This window comes from Canis aureus, chromosome 35 (genome assembly GCF_053574225.1).
Source record: "Canis aureus isolate CA01 chromosome 35, VMU_Caureus_v.1.0, whole genome shotgun sequence".
NCBI lineage: Eukaryota > Metazoa > Chordata > Mammalia > Carnivora > Canidae > Canis > Canis aureus.
Window position 1 is genome coordinate 9,980,059 of NC_135645.1, and position 18,934 is coordinate 9,998,992.

The following is an 18,934-nucleotide window of genomic DNA, read 5'->3' on the forward strand; positions in this document are numbered from 1 at the left end:
GATGTAATGGGAAGGTTCGCCAAAGAGAGAGGAGGCAAGGGGATCTTCAAATGGTCTGGCCAGTATGTGGAAGAACAGATACTGTACAATATCACCAGTGTCTACACTCGTGTTTCCTTCCTTCTCTGTAGAAAGGGTAGATAGACTGTTGGCTTTAGCAACCTAGGAGTTGAATGAAAGCCTTTTTCTTCTATATGTGTAACACTCAGACAAGTATTCCTCTTTCTTTTTTGTTTTTTTTTTTTTCCCTAAATGATATCTGCTTCCTGCCTACAAGTAATACTTAAAATCATCTTTACCTGTGGGGCAGACACTATGCAACACTTGGAGCCAAAGGCCTTTGGACCATTAAGATGGCTGCCATCAATGCTTCCCTAAGCACTTTCTTCTGCTGACAATGTTTTTTTTTTTTTTTCTTCTGAATTTTTATCTCATCAGCAGGACTTGTCTGGGATTGTTTATGACAAACACTACTAGCATCGCATCCTTTCTACATCAATTTTGGCCCCTGGGGGCAAAAATAGGCTACCTGAAATCTCTTTGTAAGTATTAGAATTCTGGTTAATCCTACAAATCCCAATAAGTTTTGTTTGTTTGTTTTTTATAGCTTGGATGTCCCAAAGTCTATTTTAGTTAGTGTACAGTCTGCTTTTTTTTTTTTTTAAAGAACTTTAGTACTGAGATCATACCTTTTTTCAGATGTTGTGAGCACCTGCTCCTTCTATTTCTTTACCAGCGCTATAATAAAATAGGTAAGAAAAATGAGATTTCAGCTTGGTCCTTGATGGCAAACATAATCAGTTTCTAAAATGATCCAGATGTTCTAATGATGCTCCACTGTCCATTTCTGCTTGGATTATAAGCATAGATCAGGTTTTATACCTCAAACCTATGTTTTGTTACCTTACTTTAACTTAAATTTCTTGACATTTCATTATATGAAGTATTATTTTTTTTGTCACCACGATTCCATTTCACAGTATTGGAATTCTAAACAACTAGGAGAAAAGAGATATATCACCATGACAGTAGGCCATAAATAGGTTTGTGTTCATGGTGAACTATTACAAAAAGCAATTGTATAGATGTATGACCAATATCGCTGGAGTCATAGTGTAACCAAGCCTCCTAATCTTCAATTTGAAATGATTTTTTTCTTTCCCTAATCCCAAGTCTTGCTGATATCAAGCTTATATAATATCTTCTTCCCTAATGCTGAGTATTGATTGTCTTAAAATTTTAACTGGACACTAAGTCACTGTACCTTTGTAGCAGGTGGTAGGTATGCAACATACAAGCTTTGCATGTTTAATACCTGACGGATATTACCGCCTTGGACATGTAGCTATTCTAGAGATGCAGCTGTGCACAGGTTGCCAGCAGAGGATGCCCTGTGAACAAACCAGGGATATCAGAGTAAGAAACCACACAGTGACTCCAGAAATATGGGTCACCTCAGAGCATGATGTGAATGTATTACAAAGTGAGATGAATTTCCTTTTTTCATTTTTCAGTCACTACAGAATATTGATTTCTTCCCCTGCAGTTCTTCCCCATATCCTCTAATTTCCCCACAGCTCCTAACAACCTCTGATATTTAAGGAGAGAAAAGGGGACATTTGTTTCTATATGTATGGATGAATGTACCTACACATATTACATAAAATATATATAGTTTTAATATTCATGGTTATACACACAGAGACATTTGCATATTCTTTGCTGAAGCCTCTGTTAAACATTCTGGCTTATTTCAAAATCCAGTTGATGTGGTTCAGTATTACTTATCATGCAGCAGGAATCTCAGCAGGTTGTTGGGAAATATTTGCTTAAAATGTTTTCCTTCTAGACGGGCTGACGTACTGTTCTTTAGGCCATTCCACACGATGCCGTTCTTTCAGATTCTCCCAGTAGTACCCATTGGGTCAGTGTAGACACACAGATGAGTGCTGGAAAATAATTGTAATTTTACCATCTTCTCCTAACAGAGTACACCCTCAGGCCAAGTGGTAAAATACCACCTCCGCCAGCCCCGACATCCATCACTGTAATGAGCTACAAAATCAATCTGTAATTGACAAAAGCATTTTTAATCAAAGTATGAGGCATTTAGAGTCTCCAGATACTGCCTTTTTGTCTTACGTCAGTATTTACTTTATAGCAGGATGGGCGATGTTTGATTTTGTTCAAGAGCGTGAGTTATTTCTGCAAAGGAACAAAAGATAGGCCTTTTAGAAACTCCCCTCACCCACCCCCACCCCAAAAAAGTAAAATGACATAATCCCTGAGGTCTGTCATAAAACATCAAGTCAGGAAGATCATGCTCTACTATTTTAGGAAGGGAAGGAGGAGAATTATTGTTGTAAATGATTGCTGTTGCTTTCTCTCACTTGCCTCTCCTCTATGAAATTACTGCCCTTTGCCTCAAACTACCACCATATATATGGAAACTAATCCAAAAGGCTATTTCCTTTTTTGCATCTACCTTCTAGTTACTTAGATCTGTTCTTAGGAGTTTGCAGGCATCACACGACAATCCTCTTATTAGTACTGTTCTTTCTTGGTCAAGTTACACTCCCCAAAGTGTAATGGCAGGTGGACACATCAGCTGACTACCCATTAAAAGTTTTAATGTGTTTCCAAGTAGGGGGAGTTATAGCCAAAGACAAATATTTATTTATAGGTACCATCAATGACTTTCTGGGCCTGAGTTCTTATATTTTTATGGAATGTGCTGCAGATATTTAATATCAGCTCTTCAATTTGGAGGCCATCTTAGTATCATCTGTTGGAAAACAAGGTTTTTGCAGACTGATCATGCCCAGAGACTTTGGCCTTGGTGTTTATGTGTGCGAGAGAAGCTCTGTTACTGTCTGGCGCTGAGAGCAGAGTACTTTGAAAGGAAATTACCTAAAGGTTGCAAGAATAACTGAACACAGTCTACATAATATGATGTTCTCGTTTGTAGATTTCATAATTAGTTATTTTGTGCACGTGTGTGTCTATAGGTGCTTTAAAAACCTGAGCTGGTTTTGCATGTATCAACGTAAAACCTTGCAGTTCTTATCGAAATGATTTTAACATTTCCAGAACCTTAAGTTATTAACTACTTTGAACTTTTCTTCACTGCTCACTTGTTTAGAATATGTGATCTGTATGTAAATAAGCGAATATCACTGACAATGTAATATTTAAGGAGTACTTCAGATTAAATGCTACGCTAAGTACTTCATATATTTCATCACATATAATTTTCTCAATTCTGTGTGTTAGATCCTATCATTACTCCCACTTTATAGGTGTGGAAATGGAGGGTTGGTGAAGTGACGTAATCTGACCAAAGTCAAGTAGCTTATAAATATTGGAAATGTGATTGAACACAGTTCATCTAACTCCCAGGCCCAAACTCTTAATCCCTTAGGTTGATGAAGCACTAGTACACGTATCAACCTATGTTATTTATCATGTTACACTTTATTACTAGTTTCAAGCAAGCCCATTCTCAGTTATATATTTTCTTGACTTTTGCCCAAGAAAGCACTATTCATTTCATTTAAATTTGTTTTTTAGGACATCAATAAAGAAACCATATTACATCCTTGGTTTTAGTTGGGTTTTACAATCTAGCTGAGTAGATATTAATTATTAAAATTGAAACTATGTTGCCAGTGCAAGTAAGTATACTAATGGTGCTGCTTTGGGTCTCTTGATGCTTTTGCCAAGAAGAAGAAAAATCACGTTAATAAAAATTACATTAGCCTAAGAAAGCTTAACTTTTTTCCTAGAACAAAGCAGCTGTTAAAGGGGATAGATAGGATCCTAGAGTTGAAATAAATACCTTGCTTCTGATAGCTAGCCCTTAACTTGTCTGGGGCAGTTTGGTGAGTTTTTAAATGAAAAAGAAGAGTCAGAATTTCCTTGTCTATGAGATGATGTGCTTAATGGCAAAGCTAGCTGGGAGTTGTTTTAGAAAACCTTGTTCTCAAAAAGAAAGAAATGTACTAAGCAACCCAAATACTTATAAGTTCTTTTTTTTAAATTTTTATTTATTTATGATAGTCACACACACACAGAGAGAGAGGCAGAGACATAGGCAGAGGGAGAAGCAGGCTCCATGCACCAGGAGCCTGACGTGGGATTCGATCCCGGGTCTCCAGGATCACGCCCTGGGCCAAAGGCAGGCGCTAAACCGCTGCGCCACCCAGGGATCCCTAAGTTCTAATTACTATTTTAAAGACTGAGTTTTTTAAAAAAAATAAATTGAAGTTGGGATTGTTTCTCCTCTTTATGAGTTTTTAATCGGCAGAGTGGATGACATCAAACTATAGATTGTTACCATTTGAACATATTTTAAAGGTCAGTAGTCCTTCCTCCTCCAGAAAATCTGCCTTGTGCTTCTTTCAGAAATATATAATTTAATGGCATCTTCTTATGTTATATTCCTAGTTATGTCATCTTAAAATATATTGGAATTATTACATATATTTTCTTTTATAAAGGCTTCTTGTTTATCTTAATGTTTTTCATTTTAAATTCCAGTGCACTTAATGTATAGTGTTATATTAGTTTCAGGTGTTGCTTATTTTAATTTTGAAGATTCCATCAGAATGATATTCTCACCTTCTGACACTTAATCATTCTTTGATCGTCTAGTTCTGTAGATGCTGGTCAATTTTCAGACAGATATAAATGCGTAATAGAGTTACTGTATCTGAAAGTAGCAATAGTTTTTAAGGGCCATGAGTACAATTCCCTTAGCCTATATCCAGGTCCAAACTATTCCTCAGCCTTTCCTGACATGTATACCTACCTGCTGCACAAGTACATACATAGGATGACGCAGAAGATTAAAGGGAGGCGTCAAAATAATAAGGGAAATAATAAGGGAAAATAATAAGGGAAAAATCCATATTTTCATTCCAGTAGAGATAAGTAGTATGTGGTCCCTATCTGAAACCCTTATTGGAATTGACAGGAGTTAGAATTCATAGCCACCTATTGATGTGAACTAGACTCTCCTAGTGACATTCAGATCAGAATAACAATAAGAGTAAAGGGCACAGACCTCCTCAGTCAGTTCCAATGAAGCCAGCACTAACTGGGATATACATTACCCTTCTCTCTTAATATTCATCAGAGTTGATATGGCACATTATGGTTCCCAACACCTTTGGCTGCTAATGAATTAATCACAAGTCCTCTGGGAATTGGTGAGTGTTTCACAGGCAATTCTTAATTATTCAAGTTGATGGAGGAAAGCTATCAAAGCAAAGTACAGCATTTTGAAAATCCTTACATAGCTTTATAATTTTCTCATGTCTCCCATCTCTCTCTTCCTTCAACTATCCCGTCATTCCCAAGAACAGCTTGCAGTCAAACTGATTGATGATGAAACTGATTTCCAAAAAAACAAAATATAGATTGAGAATGAAGTTAGAGGAGTCCAGTGATCCAATCCCAACCTCACTGCTGACAACATTGTTGGGCCTCTGCTTTAATAGTTGCCAAATGGGTAAAACCGCTTCCCCTGTGAGTATCAGTGGTATGTTGGAAAGTAAACAGCACATTAACCAAACTCTTTAGACATGTCAGGCACTTTGAAGACTTTGTTTCAAGGTAAAAATAAGTCAAATATATTATTTCATGTCTCTCATTATCATGCAGTTTTGATGAGTGTGATTCTCTAAAAATCAAAAAGAATTAGCTGAGATCATCTTAGGTTTTAGAAGATGGTCTCTGGATCTAAACTGTCCTGTTACACTCTGGGATGTATTTTTGAGATCTTATTTATTTATTCACGAGAGAAACAGAGAGAGGCAGAGACATAGGCAGAGGAAGAGGCAGGCTCCTGTGAGGAGCCTGATGGGGAACTCGATCCCAGGACCCTGGGATTATGACCTGAGCCAAAGGCAGACGCTCAACCACTGAGCCACCCAGGAGCCCCAACACTCTGGGGTCTTTTTGTGAAGTCTAGCTAGTATGGTGCTGTTGCAGAAAGAACATTGATTTGGCATTTATAAGATCTGAGTTCTTGGGATCCCTGGGTGGCTCAGCGGTTCAGCACCTTCCTTTGGCCCAGGGCGTGATCCTGGACTCCGGGATCGAGTCCCACATCGGGCTCCTTGCATGGAGCCTACTTCTCCCTCAGCCTGTGTCTCTGCCTCTGTGTGTGTGTGTGTGTGTGTCTCTCATGAATAAATAAATAATCTAAAAAATTTTTAAAAAAAGATCTGGGTTCTTATGCCACATAAGTTACTAACTGGCCATATGATCTTTGACAGGTGTCTCTATTTATTTCAGTCTGCTTCTCTATTTATATAATTTGGCAATTTGATTAAATGGAGCTCTGGCCTATTCAATCCAGTAACTTATTTTATTTATTCCCATGGACTTTATTTGGAAATATTTGGTTTATCAAATTGCAGTGAGTAATTCACTTTCCTACTTTTATTCATTGATGATTTTTTAATAGAATGTATATTGAAAACAGTAGGAAAAACCATACACAAAAAAGATAGGATGACTGCTATTTTGGTGATTCTATGGGGCATATGAAGATAAATGCTTAATTTCTACCAGCCTTTGAAATATTAGAAATAGGTCTGTGACTCTCTTTCCGACCTTAGTAGACCTTTGACTAGATATGGGTCAATGAAGGCTGTGTACCATCGGACTGGGACTATCTTTAAGGCCTCTTCTAGTTCACATTACCCGCGATCCTAAATGTCAAGCTTTAGGCATCCACCAGGTGTTTTAGTTCTGTGCTAGTTTTCTTCTGTCTTTTGAGTGACCAGAGGTGGATGTTTGGATATTCTAAACCCAGTTCCATAGCATCAGCAATCTTCCCATTTGGTGGCTGAGTGTTCCTGTGTATTTTAGAATCACAGACTCATTCATCCCACTGATGATAATGAAAAGATGCTGAGGTAGATGGTGAAATTTGCTAAATGATCGGGATGGAAATAAATACTAATCACAGCTCAAGGTACTTTCTATAACCACTGTTACTGTCATTAGACAATGTTCCTGAAAAATAAAATTCTAGCAATAAATGTTTAAGCTGATGAAGTCTTCCTGGCAAGGCAGTAGGGGAAACCAGCATTCAGATGTTGTCACTTGCACTATCATGTAAACTGCCTTAGCTTTGGGTTGTCTAATTTAGAGAGTGGATTATCTTCCTGCACTTCCAGGTCCAAGAAATGTTAGGGTCTTATCCCATCAGATCTCATCTCATATTTGCCTTTTATTCTTTCCACATTGGATTCTCAGACCAAACTAAATAGCCTCAAAAAGTACCAAGGACCTTCTTGCTCACACTATTGCCTAAACCTAGACATAACTCGTATCCAAATTCAACGCACTCTTCAAAATCCTGCCCTAAAAATGAGTTCCCCCGTAAGGCCTTACTTTTTCTCTCATAATATCATATTGCACCATGTCATACCATATTCCAAATCCATAGCACTTTCTTGTAATTCTTCATTCATTCCAATTGACATTTCACTCTTATCCCCTGCATCTGTGAGGCTTTCTCTTTCTCTTTCCTACCAGGTTCCTATCTCCCCTCGTACAAAAGCTAAATCATATTCATCTTCATATTCTTATAATATCTAGTGCTGTGAGTCACACAATTAATATTTGGTGAATAACTAAATGAATGTCATTCAACCAGAAGGAGTTAACTGATTATGGTTAGAATTATTTAGAAAGGAATCACTCCAGAACTGTGTGTACACTCATTTTTTTCTCTGACGATAATTAAAGAAGACCCATCAATTCTCCTTCCTGTTAATCCTATTCCCCACTTGGGTAGTTTTGTTAACAAGAATTTGCCAACGAAGCAACAGAGCAAATTTGAGAGATTAAGAAAAAAACACATCAGACGTATAGCACTTGGAAAAAAGAAAAAGATGTTATCATTCATCCTCCAGTCTCTTGTTCTGCTTGCCAATTTGGTATAAGGACAAGTCTCTTCTATCCGTCCTATACTAACACACCATACTATTTTCTTTGTAAATGAAAGGAGAAAGGAGGGAAGGAGTTCACACTTAAAAGATAGTTTTAGAAATGCAGTGATATATTCACAGTTATAATATAATCCATAAAGATAATGCCAAGCACATAGCTGAAAGGCCATGCTGGGTAGTCTGTTCTGACATTTTTTTCTATCTGAACAATTTCCAATTTTTCTTTCTTTTTGTGATTAGAAAGTGTGACTGAAAATCATACATGCACAGCTTTAAAATCATCTTAATGAAGTAACTGAAGGCTACACAAACATAATAACTCATTTAAGTAATAAAACCAATCCATCCATTTTTTGGATCACCAAGGTATATGGGGGTGGGGGGGAGGACCAAAAAATGTATTACATTATCAGTTGAGGAATGGCTTCTCTATAACTTCTGGGGGAGTGGTTTTCTCACCACACGTCTCTGTCAATCTTTGTGCTTAAACAAATACCCACCAATGATCAGAAAGGCAAAGAAAACAGTACTACCCACTGCTCTGCTCTTATTGTACTGCTCTCCCTTCAACCACTTTTATTCTCCTTCAGATAGACTTAGCGCAATCAGCACTGTTGCATACAGCATGGTAGTGGCTAAAAGCATGGACTCTAGAGTCAGACTGCCTGTGTTTGAGTCCCATTTCCACCACCTGTGGGTTGGTCACGATAGTTCTTCAACAACCTCTTTAAACCTTAGGGCTCCCCTCTGTAAAATGCAGCTAGTGCCAGCCTCTGCCTGGTAGGGGGATATTTGCGGACAAAATGAGATGATAGGTATATCCGCAGCATTGGCAAGTGCTCACCACCTCACTGAGCTGCAGTTCCTCATGCCAATCTTCCCCTTCACTGATCTCCCACTGCCTGAGTCTATATTTGTTAGTGTCCCTCACCAAGGTGACAAGCACCTTATTTGCCTCTCTCCCTGATTGGATTCATCAGATAACAGACATGGCAGCCCTCTGCATAGTCTAGTCCCCCCTTCTGATGCCACTCTTCCTGTCTATATTTTATTACATTGTCTGGGGGTGATTCCTCCGTAACTTATCAAGGGAATGCTGTCCTTCTCACTTGTGCTTTTCTGTCCATCATTTGAGGTTGGCTTAACTAGTTGTTTCCCTATTACATTCTTAAGAGCCCATGCACCAAAATAAGTCTCAAGTTTCATCACACCTTATAGAGGGAAACTTGATTTGGCTGTCACCATCAAGGCCTTGACCAGTCCCATCCAGCTCAGCAGTCCCCAGACAACTCAGGACTGAGACCACAGTCATCTTCAGAAAGTTTCATCAGGAAAGGCCTAGCTGACTGGGAGTGGGTTACGCTTAGCACAGGGAACAAAGTGGCAATGAAGAGAGAGGGGAGAGATGGAGCAAGAAAGTACTGGTGAACTGGAGGGAGAGGAGGGTATAGGGGATCGAGAGATGGGACGATAAGAGGAAAGAGGCAGGCATTCTTAAGTAGAAATTTGGGGAGGTGTCACTTTCCAGGTAGTCATGTGGGGGCTACAGAGTGGTAAGATGTGAGAATGTTTTAGAAAGCCACTGATAGACAAATATGAGAGCTACAGAACACACTAAACAGAGGAAGACTAATGTGAAGAGAGGTGTAAGCGTAAAATGTATGAGAAAAGGGAAGGTAAGGAAGAGTCAGAAGTTTATAACTCATGATGTTTTGCTCCACCGGAGTTCTGTGAAATGCCTAGTCTGGAAAGCTCCCATGGGGACAAAAATCAGAGTGACATAGCTGTAAGAACACTAGTACCACAGGAATATCTTTTCATTTTTCAGAGTTTCTGCAGGCAAAAAAGCTTAGGACTCAATTAGCATATCAAGAAAGTATCAAGCAGATATCAAGGAAAACTGTATGGACTTTTGAAGGGACAATGTAAGTGGGTAATTTGAAAACAGCAAATTCTTTTATCCTGAAGGAAATGGATTAGATATACTGAGGTGTTTCATGAGAAAACCAAAATACTATTGCAGTGGGCAGTAGACTCGCTCCCGAAGGGGATTGATATGATTAGTATTGTTGTTGTAACCTTTGCTGTTGTTTTTATTACTGTTATTGCTATTCTAGAAGTTATCTGGTACTTTGCCATTATTGTTTCAGGCTTTCTGAATGTAGATGTCTCTGTCTCCTATCCCAAATTATTCATGATCTCCTCAGTGTCAGTGGAGTGGTATCCCAAATTATTCATGATCTCCTCAGTGTCAGTCGTTGAAATAAGGTGATAAAATATTTCCCTAAAATTGTGAGTCACTTATGTTTTCAAACCTAGCTTTGTGGGTTGACAGTGTGCTCAACTTCCAAGTTGTTGACACACAAGAGGTAGACATTCACATGGCGTGATAAGCATAGGATCACATTTGGGAATGCGTCCATATTCTGAAAACATGGTAAGAGACCCGAAGGAGAAAGCCACTTAGAATGAAATAATGCTTGGTGACACTTTATATGGGACTATAAGTGAGAAGCTAGATTTGGGCAGCTCTGTTGGGGACTTCTCAGTCCTCGATGCCTATTTAGCCTCATTCAGGTTTTTGATAAATATCATTTGAAAGAATCTTCAATTATTTGTTCTTTATTATTTCTAGGTAAGAGAGGGTACCTTGAATCTCTGCCTCCTTTATACCCTCATAACCTTCACTGTATAACCTACATAAAAAGGAATAAATTCCTTTTCTATGAAGCCAACTCTTAGTTTCCTTTTTGGGATCCCCCTGTGCCCTCAAACTCATTAGAGTTGAAAGGGACTTCTAAGAGCAAGCAACGCTAAGAAGAGATGCCCCCAAAGTCTCAGGAAGTTCCAAAGTTCCAAGTGCTAAATCTTCCTTAGTGCTAAATTTCTCCTTAGTGGGAGAAATTCAAAAAAAAAAAAAAAAAAAAAAGGTATACATACAAAGCCATAGTCCCTCAAAGTTTTGAAACCTTCCACACTTCCTACCAAAATTTATCACTTTTCCACAAAGCAGTCCACCCTAACAGTAAATGAGAGGAAATATTGTTCTAGTTCTTGTCAGACCTTTTCTATCTATATTATTGGATTGTTTTCAATTTTTATGGCAACCTCTACTTTCTGTGACAAAAGTATGGTTGACTAACTTAGCTAGAAAGACCGTGAAATTTGTAATTTTTGGCTCAATATTTCAGTCCCTTTGTGTATTAGTTCCCATTGTTAACATCCCTCTGTCTTCTCTTGACCAATTGCCTCAAAATAAACTTTATGGATCACAGAGTACCAGAAAACATAATGTGCTTGAATTAATACACTTGTAATACATAACACACCTAGACAAAAATAACCCTTCTTATAACAGCGTTTGGAATGGTTACTCTTGTCTCATTTTGCATAGTATGAATAGCAAAATTTTGCCTCTGATAGAATATGACTAATCATTCCAGTTATTTGTATGTAGAAAATGCTAAGACAGATATTTATCTTGAAACTCCATGAAAATCTCAAAATAGTTTGTTGGGGGATGACTGTTCGAAAAATTTGAAACACTATTTACTCTGAAACTGTGTATACAACATCAGAGACAGAAAAGCCTTGGACTCTGACACTGTCTAGTTTTCCCTTTCAGAAAGAAGTGAAAAAGGACAACCAGATGAGACATGAGAATTTTCTCTCACTTGATCTAGATCCTTGTTGGTGTGCTTTTTGATCATATTCTTGTGTTCAAGTGCAGATTCTCAGGCAGTCCATTGATGTACCATGATGCTTGTCTTCCCTTGAGGTTCCATATTAAGTTCAAACCTTTTATTATTCACTTTTTCAAAATTTGTCTTTAGTATTGGGCTATACAAGCTCATTCATACAGAAAAGCTATATAAAGCCATGTAAGGCTTTTTGGCCCATCCTCTCATCTGTGGGGTCCAAAGCCTTTCTTTTTGTTCTCACTGATAATTGCATTCTGTATTCAGATAATGATACTGAAAGGTTATTTTTCAAGCCTTTTTGGTGGAATGACTCTTCCCACTCAGATCTGAACTGAAAAATGGAGTCCCTGTTTTTTTAGTGCCTTGTCTCTTCCTAAGTAACACCATTAAATATTGCCCTGTTGGCAATAGCTGGGAATGCTTCCATTCAATCACTTCATATTGAATATAAAATAGATTAAACACATCTATGACTACTGCACTAAAGACAACTTAAAACATTGGTTCACTTTTTATCAGCAGTATTTTTGTATGAGAAGCATTATTATTAGGGCAAAATGGGCCGAATAAAACCACCCATAATCCCACCACCTAATGATATTCCAGCATTAATAATATTTTGTTTTATTTTTCAGTCTCTTTGATAAATATATAAACTTTTTTTAGAGAAATGGAATCCTTCTACATATATATTTGGTAGCTTGCTTTTTATAAGGACCGATTCTATGAAGAACATTTTTCCAACTCATTGTATATTCTGCAACACCCTTTTTTTTTTTTTTGCAACACCCTTTTTAAAAAATTTTCATGTACTCTGACCTTAAATACGGTTCTTCAAAAAAAAAGTAATAAGTAAAAGTCAAAATTGGAGGAGAAACTGAAGTCTACATACATGAAAACTTTGTACATTGATTTAATGACCAGATTACCAGTTTAGGCAGGACATTACTTTACCTAATCCCAGGAGACTATTACAAATTGATTCCCCAATTAGGCCAACCAGTAGCTGAATAGAAAAGGCGACTTCTTCACCAATGTGTAAGGTGCTAGAAACAAAAGAGGAAGTGTTAAAAAGAATGGGTTAGTAATTTTAATCTGAATGTAGGATTTTTTACAAAGATTTTTCTTTATTTATTTGAGAGAGAGAGCTTGAGCCCATGTGAGCAGTGGGGAGAGAGAGAAGGAGAAGCAGACTCCCTGCTGAGCAGGGAGCCTGACCCCTCTGGAGGGAGGTGGGGTCCCAAGACCCCTGGATCTGGATCTTGACCTGAGCCAAAGGCAGACACTTAACTGACTGAGCCACCCAGGTACTCTGGAATGTAGGATTATATATATATATATATATATATATATATATATAATTTTGATCCAAATTCAGTTGCAGAGAATAGAATCCACTCTAGCTTTTTTAAACAGGAAGTACTTTATCATAGGAAAATAAAAATTTACAGAACCCATGGATGGGTTACAGATCTAGGTTTTAGACAAGATTAACATGAGGAACCCCCCTCCCCCCCAAGACTTAATATTGAACCATCATCCCAAAGGAAGCAGTGCTACTTTTAGGCTCCAAAACTACTCACATTAAGGAAGTTTCCAGTACTGCTGACTGCTCCATGATAGTCTGACAGAAGAGTGTCTCAATGAGAGAATGTTCTTTACCCTGCTTCACGGCACCCATGACCTCTGCTAACACTGCTGCTAAGTAACCCAATGCCTTGAGCCTCCTTTCCTTTCCCTGACTGAAATGTTCCAGCTGGACAATATAAATAACATCTGAACATAGAGCTACAAAGAAGTCTGGGAAATACAGTTTTTGGCTTTTGCATCTTGGTGTTACAGGAAGGTATGCTACAAAGAACATAAAATACAATTTGAACATTAATTCATGATATTCACAAAAAATACTGTACTTTAGAAAGATTTTTTTCATTTGTCTTTTTTTTAGATTGCTCTTCAACTTGCTTGATAAGAAATTCATAGGCCAGTTTTATAAAATACTCCAAAAAATCAACACAGTGGTTTTAAGACAGTTGTGTAAGACTATCAGGATCCATAAACACTGTGTCTAATTCGTACCTAGTTGTTAAAAGGATAGAATTCCAGTGACCTATTATTGATAATCCTTGTGGTGTTTGAGTTGTTTTTCTGTTATTGAGTAGTTGTAGATTCATTGATCTACCCACTCACCCTCACGTAGTCTCCCTTAAAAACTTCCAAGAGGCTGCAATTAGGTCTACATGTTTTGAGAGTAAGAGAGAATCAAGCTGACTCCCCTTGCAGCCTCATGAGCCAACTCCTTGGACACTAACCAGACAGTCACCCTAGGTAGAAGAAAACTAGCCTTGTCTTGCATTGCTATGGGTCTGAGTATTGTGTAATGATCAAGGCTAAGTGAACATACTCTGAAGCTTGGCTGAAGGGAATGGGGGATTTCTAAAGGTTACATTTTAGGGTTTCTTCAACCACTAAGAATCTTTTCACCTGTTCTCATCAAGAGATGCCTGAGATAACAATTTTGAGGCTTATATATTGAGTTACTTCAGAAGTACTACTGTGAGCATTTATTTGAGAATACTCTGGTTAGGTGTCTCTTAAAAAATATGATTGTTAATAACCATCGGGCCCCACTAACTTTAAATGTTGTATCTGAGGGTGGCTCAAAATAAAGGAAGAAAAGGGGAAATAAGAGAGTTTATTCTCCACTCCTTACAGAGCCTGGGAGAAGAGAAGCTCTTGAATTATTTCCTGCTTCCCTTTAACGGATACCCGCTCCCGTCTCACACGCAAATAGTTCAGTCCTTTGCTTCTTTCCCTATGCCATGTGTCTCCCTGTATGTCCATATGATAATTAAAACATCAGCCATGTGATTATGTGAAACAAAGTGCAAATATCTAGTGTCTTTTGTTACTTCAGCATTCTTTTAGAGATTAATTTTTTTGAAGAAAAGGAAAATAGTTAATCATTTAAAGATAGGGGGTAATGAAACAAAGTTCTTAGGTTGAAATATTCCACTTTTAAAATCGTAAGTTTAATTGAAATTTCAAAGATGATTAGTTCATAATATAGGTTAATTATGACTAGTAATGAGATTTGTCCCCCAAAGCTTGAATACTTGAACTTTAGAAGCATAATTCACAATACTATTTATTAAAATGTAGATTAACAGTTGGAATCATTTTTGACTTTCTAGGGTTCTTCTGTTCCTTTCTTATAAAACAACTTTCCAGGCTAACCTGGATATGAATTATTTGCAACCTAGAATCACATATGCACATGGACTAAAATGGGAGTATTCCATTTAGTCCTTGGGGATATTGAGCAAAGCCAGGCTATTTTTCATTGTTTTTCCTTCATCAGCCAGAGTTTCAGATACTAATTTAGTGATGCTACCAACCTCTTTGCAAAGCACACCAGATCAAGAAATTTTGATTAGGAAGGTCAAAAGAAAATTCTTCCTGTTGATTACATTGCACACTGATGTGAGGGATTATGCTATTTGGGTTCTCCTCAGTGATGTGTTGTTGACCTTGAATTTTTCTTCTGTAACTCTCCTCTCGTGGATTCATGATGATGCATCCTCCTTTCTCCTGTGGTCTCTTTGTCTCTCTCTTTAAATGATTTTTCATTTGCTAATTCCTCATTTTCTTTTTCTCCTTCCTCATAGATCCACTTCTGGGGTACTGTGAAATTCTCTTTTCCTACATGTTCTTCTTCTGTTGACCTTTCTTTATATCTTATTAAGGTTTCATTCTTATGCATATGGCCCATTAGAATTTTGACATTCAATGATCTTCTACAAGTCAAGATTTCTAATGTTAAACTCTAACTGAAATCCAATCAGACCTTCTCTATTTAACAAATATAAGTGTTCAGCACAGTGTGAGGTATTCAGAACACATCTGAATGCAAAAACAAATATCATTCCTTTCTTTTTTTTTTTTTTCCATAGATCTCAGCTTGACTAATGTTTCCTTTCTCTGCTCTTCCAGATAGTCTTATATGCAGCTCCTATAGCTGTTTGTCTTCAGAGGGAAATAAATAGGTATTTCTCCATAGGAAAGAGCATGGAGAGACCTATGAAGGAAAGAAAAAGAGTGATCCTGGAGGAAGGAGCAAAAGTGAAGAAAGAGAGTACATTGAAAAATGAGAAAGAAAAACAAAAGGGGCAGGGACTGTTTTGAACGGATTCAAGCAAATGCCAGGATGCATGGAGCTTTGGGAAGAGAGATGTGGGTAAGGAGGGATTTTAAGAAATCTTTGCTGTGTATGTTTTTGTCAGTATAATCTATTCTTTCTTGTTCCCTCAATAAAAATTTCAGTATAGAGATATAGTACTAGTCAGAGTTCTGGAAGCAGATTTGTGGATTGGTGTTTAGTTTGAATGTGTCCTGAGTTGATTCGGCATTTGGGATTGTGGGGTTACTGAGCCCTATTTTATTAAGGTTATTTCTATGATGAAAGTACACTTCTGTACTGCACACGTGTATCTCTTGTACCCGTGGTAAATTTATCGTGTTGTGTTTTATATGGCTGACCTTTGGGAGTCATAAACTAAGATTCAACCCCGACATCAGAGGAGGGAGGCAGGTTAAATATCACTGAAGGGAATGTATATTCCCCAGCCCAATCATCTGCAGATGAAAATGGGCCTTAACCAGCCAGAGAAAGAGTTCCTTCTTACATCTCTCAAGTCTCTTTTTCTCTCCTGGGTTTGAGGCTTGAGGAATCTAGATATGTTGGAGGAGTTTCTCCATGGCAGTGCGAAATCATGTGTATTTATGGAGAAATTCAGTAGATTCTCAAAACTACCCAAAGAGGTTAACATATCATTGACCTAATTATATGTTGTATGCTTTGTGTTAATTTCCATTTTGTTGCTCTGAGCCTTTCGCCACTGGGGAATATACCAGCCTGATCTCAACTTTGAATTGGAAAATTAAGAGAAGGGAGAGGCTGAGGCAAGGATGTTAAAGCAAGGATGTGCCCCACTCCAAGCCAATGCAGTAGTGGCACTATTCACTTAAGATAAACCTCCAAGGGGGAGATGAATCACAGGAACAGGTGTCAAGGATGAGAGATTAACCATTTTCCACCCTCCAACCTATTATAGAGACTGACCACATTGCTTACCTTGAAGAATTCAGTTTTTATCTGATCTGGAAACCAGCAGTTTTCCTCGTATTGCTTGCTAGATATTTCCCCTTCTGAATCCATCACCCAAACTCAGTATGTTCAAAAGCAAGTTAATAGTCAACCCACCATGTCCCCATATAATATAGCACTGTGTCCCCCAGAGTTCTCTATTTCTCTGAATTTTCCAAATCATTTAGGCTCATAACAATTTTTGCTTTTTCTGCTTCGCCTCAGTATTTCCCACATTCTGGCCATTATTCACACGGTTACCTTTCTCCATCTACTCTTCTCACTGATCTTTAACACCGTCACCCTTGAGCATCCAAGTAAGGGATTTCTCATTCAGGCAACAGCTCAAACCTCTACAGTACACCAAAATGGCTTGAAGGTTTGTGTTTTTTTCCTTCAACTGCTAGAAGTGTGTCTTATTTTCTAACGTGGAAGAATGGTGTTTATTTGCCAACATTTTAACGTTTCCAAATAAGCATCTGTAAAAGCAAACTAAACTAGATTAGCATGAGCAATTATAATTCTCTCAAAAAAACATGAAAAAAATATATTCTTTTTTTTTAAGATTTTTTATTTATTTATTCATGAGAGACAGAGAGAGAGAAAGAGAGGCAGAGACACAGGCAGAGGGAGCAGCAGGCTCCATGCAGAGAGCCCGACATGGACTCCATCCTGGGTCTCCAGAATCACACCCTGGGCCAAAGGCAGGCACTAAACCGCTGAGCCACCCGAGCTGCCCAATATATTCCTTTACAACAGGAGTTCAGCTTTTTGAAATGTTTCCTTCTAATGCTTATTTTTCTCATTTACCTTGAAGACTGCTCAAAAGTTTAAGAATTAGCACCTGTCCTTACACTGGAGTTTAGAAACCAACCCACTGACCTATACCATTCAATATGCATGAAGGCTAAGAGTTTATGCCCTGGAGTCAATCCCATTTGGGTGTCACATACTGGCCCTGAGACCTTTGTCAAGTTGCTTTTCCTTGCTAATCCTAATCTGTTTTGATATGAAATAGCATAATTTGAGAGTATGAGAAGTATTTGCCTTATAGAACTAAAGTTTAGATAACTGAGTTAATAAATGTTAATTACTTGGGATGCCTGGGTGGCTCAGTGGATGAGCATCTGCCCTTGGCTCAGGGTGTGATCCCGGTGTCCTGGGATTGAGTCCCACATCAGGCTCCCCTGCAGTGAGCCTGCTTCTTCCTCTACCTGTGTCTCTGCCTGTCTCTGTGTCTCTCATGAATAGATAAGTTAAAAAAATAAAATAAATGTAAATTACTCAGCAGAGGACTTGACACACAGTAACCTACCAATAAGTTGAAGATATAATAATTACTGTTACTGTTTTTAAGCTCATATTATTGAATTTTTTAGGAGTGCCAAGCTTTGTTTTGTTTTGTTTTTCCTGAACTATATGTGTTGATTATTTAAACAAAGCCAGCCTCTTGGGAACCTAGTTTATCTTATGGGGGATCACTAGTTCATTAATTCTTCTATTGAGAAACTATTGCTATGTTTCATATATTTAGGGTGAGACACTCTTCCAGAAAAAAAAATGTGGTTTTGTTGAATGTTACTATTCTTATGATTAGAATTTTAACTATGTGACTATTTTCAGAAAATTGACTTCAATTTGGCCTTGCTGTGACCAAAAATAAATGAGATTTTACTGTCTGATCCAGGTTTAACAAAATAACCTAAAAGAATCCCCTTTGGGCAAGACTGCAGATGGGTTTTCTGCACCACTGAATCCCACATTTCCTTATAATTAAAAGGGTGGGTAAAGCCCTCCTTACTTACATCTTAAACCCAAGAATGTTTATCTATGCACATCCAAAAGAATACCGCCTTCTTCCAACATAGAGAAATAGTGATTTATTAATAACATCCTTTAGAGTGATAAAAGATTATAAAAACAAAGACCCATTACAGCTGAAAACCTTTGGCTTTCACAGCAGATACTGAGACAGAATGGGTGAACAGTGTCTAACTGTTTTGGGGAAGCAAACACAGCTGAGTGAAGGGCTATGTAAATAGTAAAACCAAATGTATATGAAATAGTAAATTTACTCCTTGAAACTCATTGAATAAAAAAGGCTTATTTCATTAAAGGAG

At 37.8% G+C, this 18,934-nt stretch overlaps 2 long non-coding RNA genes across 2 annotated transcripts in view; one reads left to right on the forward strand and one right to left on the reverse strand.

Moving 5' to 3' along the window:
- LOC144305144 (uncharacterized) overlaps positions 1–18,934 on the forward strand; it is a 611,557-nt gene that overhangs the window by 329,762 nt on the left and 262,861 nt on the right. The gene's annotated exons all lie outside the window — the stretch shown is intronic.
- LOC144305464 (uncharacterized) lies at positions 1,662–13,394 on the reverse strand. The gene is made up of 3 exons (XR_013372473.1): positions 13,252–13,394; positions 12,623–12,714; positions 1,662–1,949 (listed from the first exon to the last, which is right to left on the reverse strand). It is a non-coding gene; the product is annotated as an uncharacterized LOC144305464 (long non-coding RNA).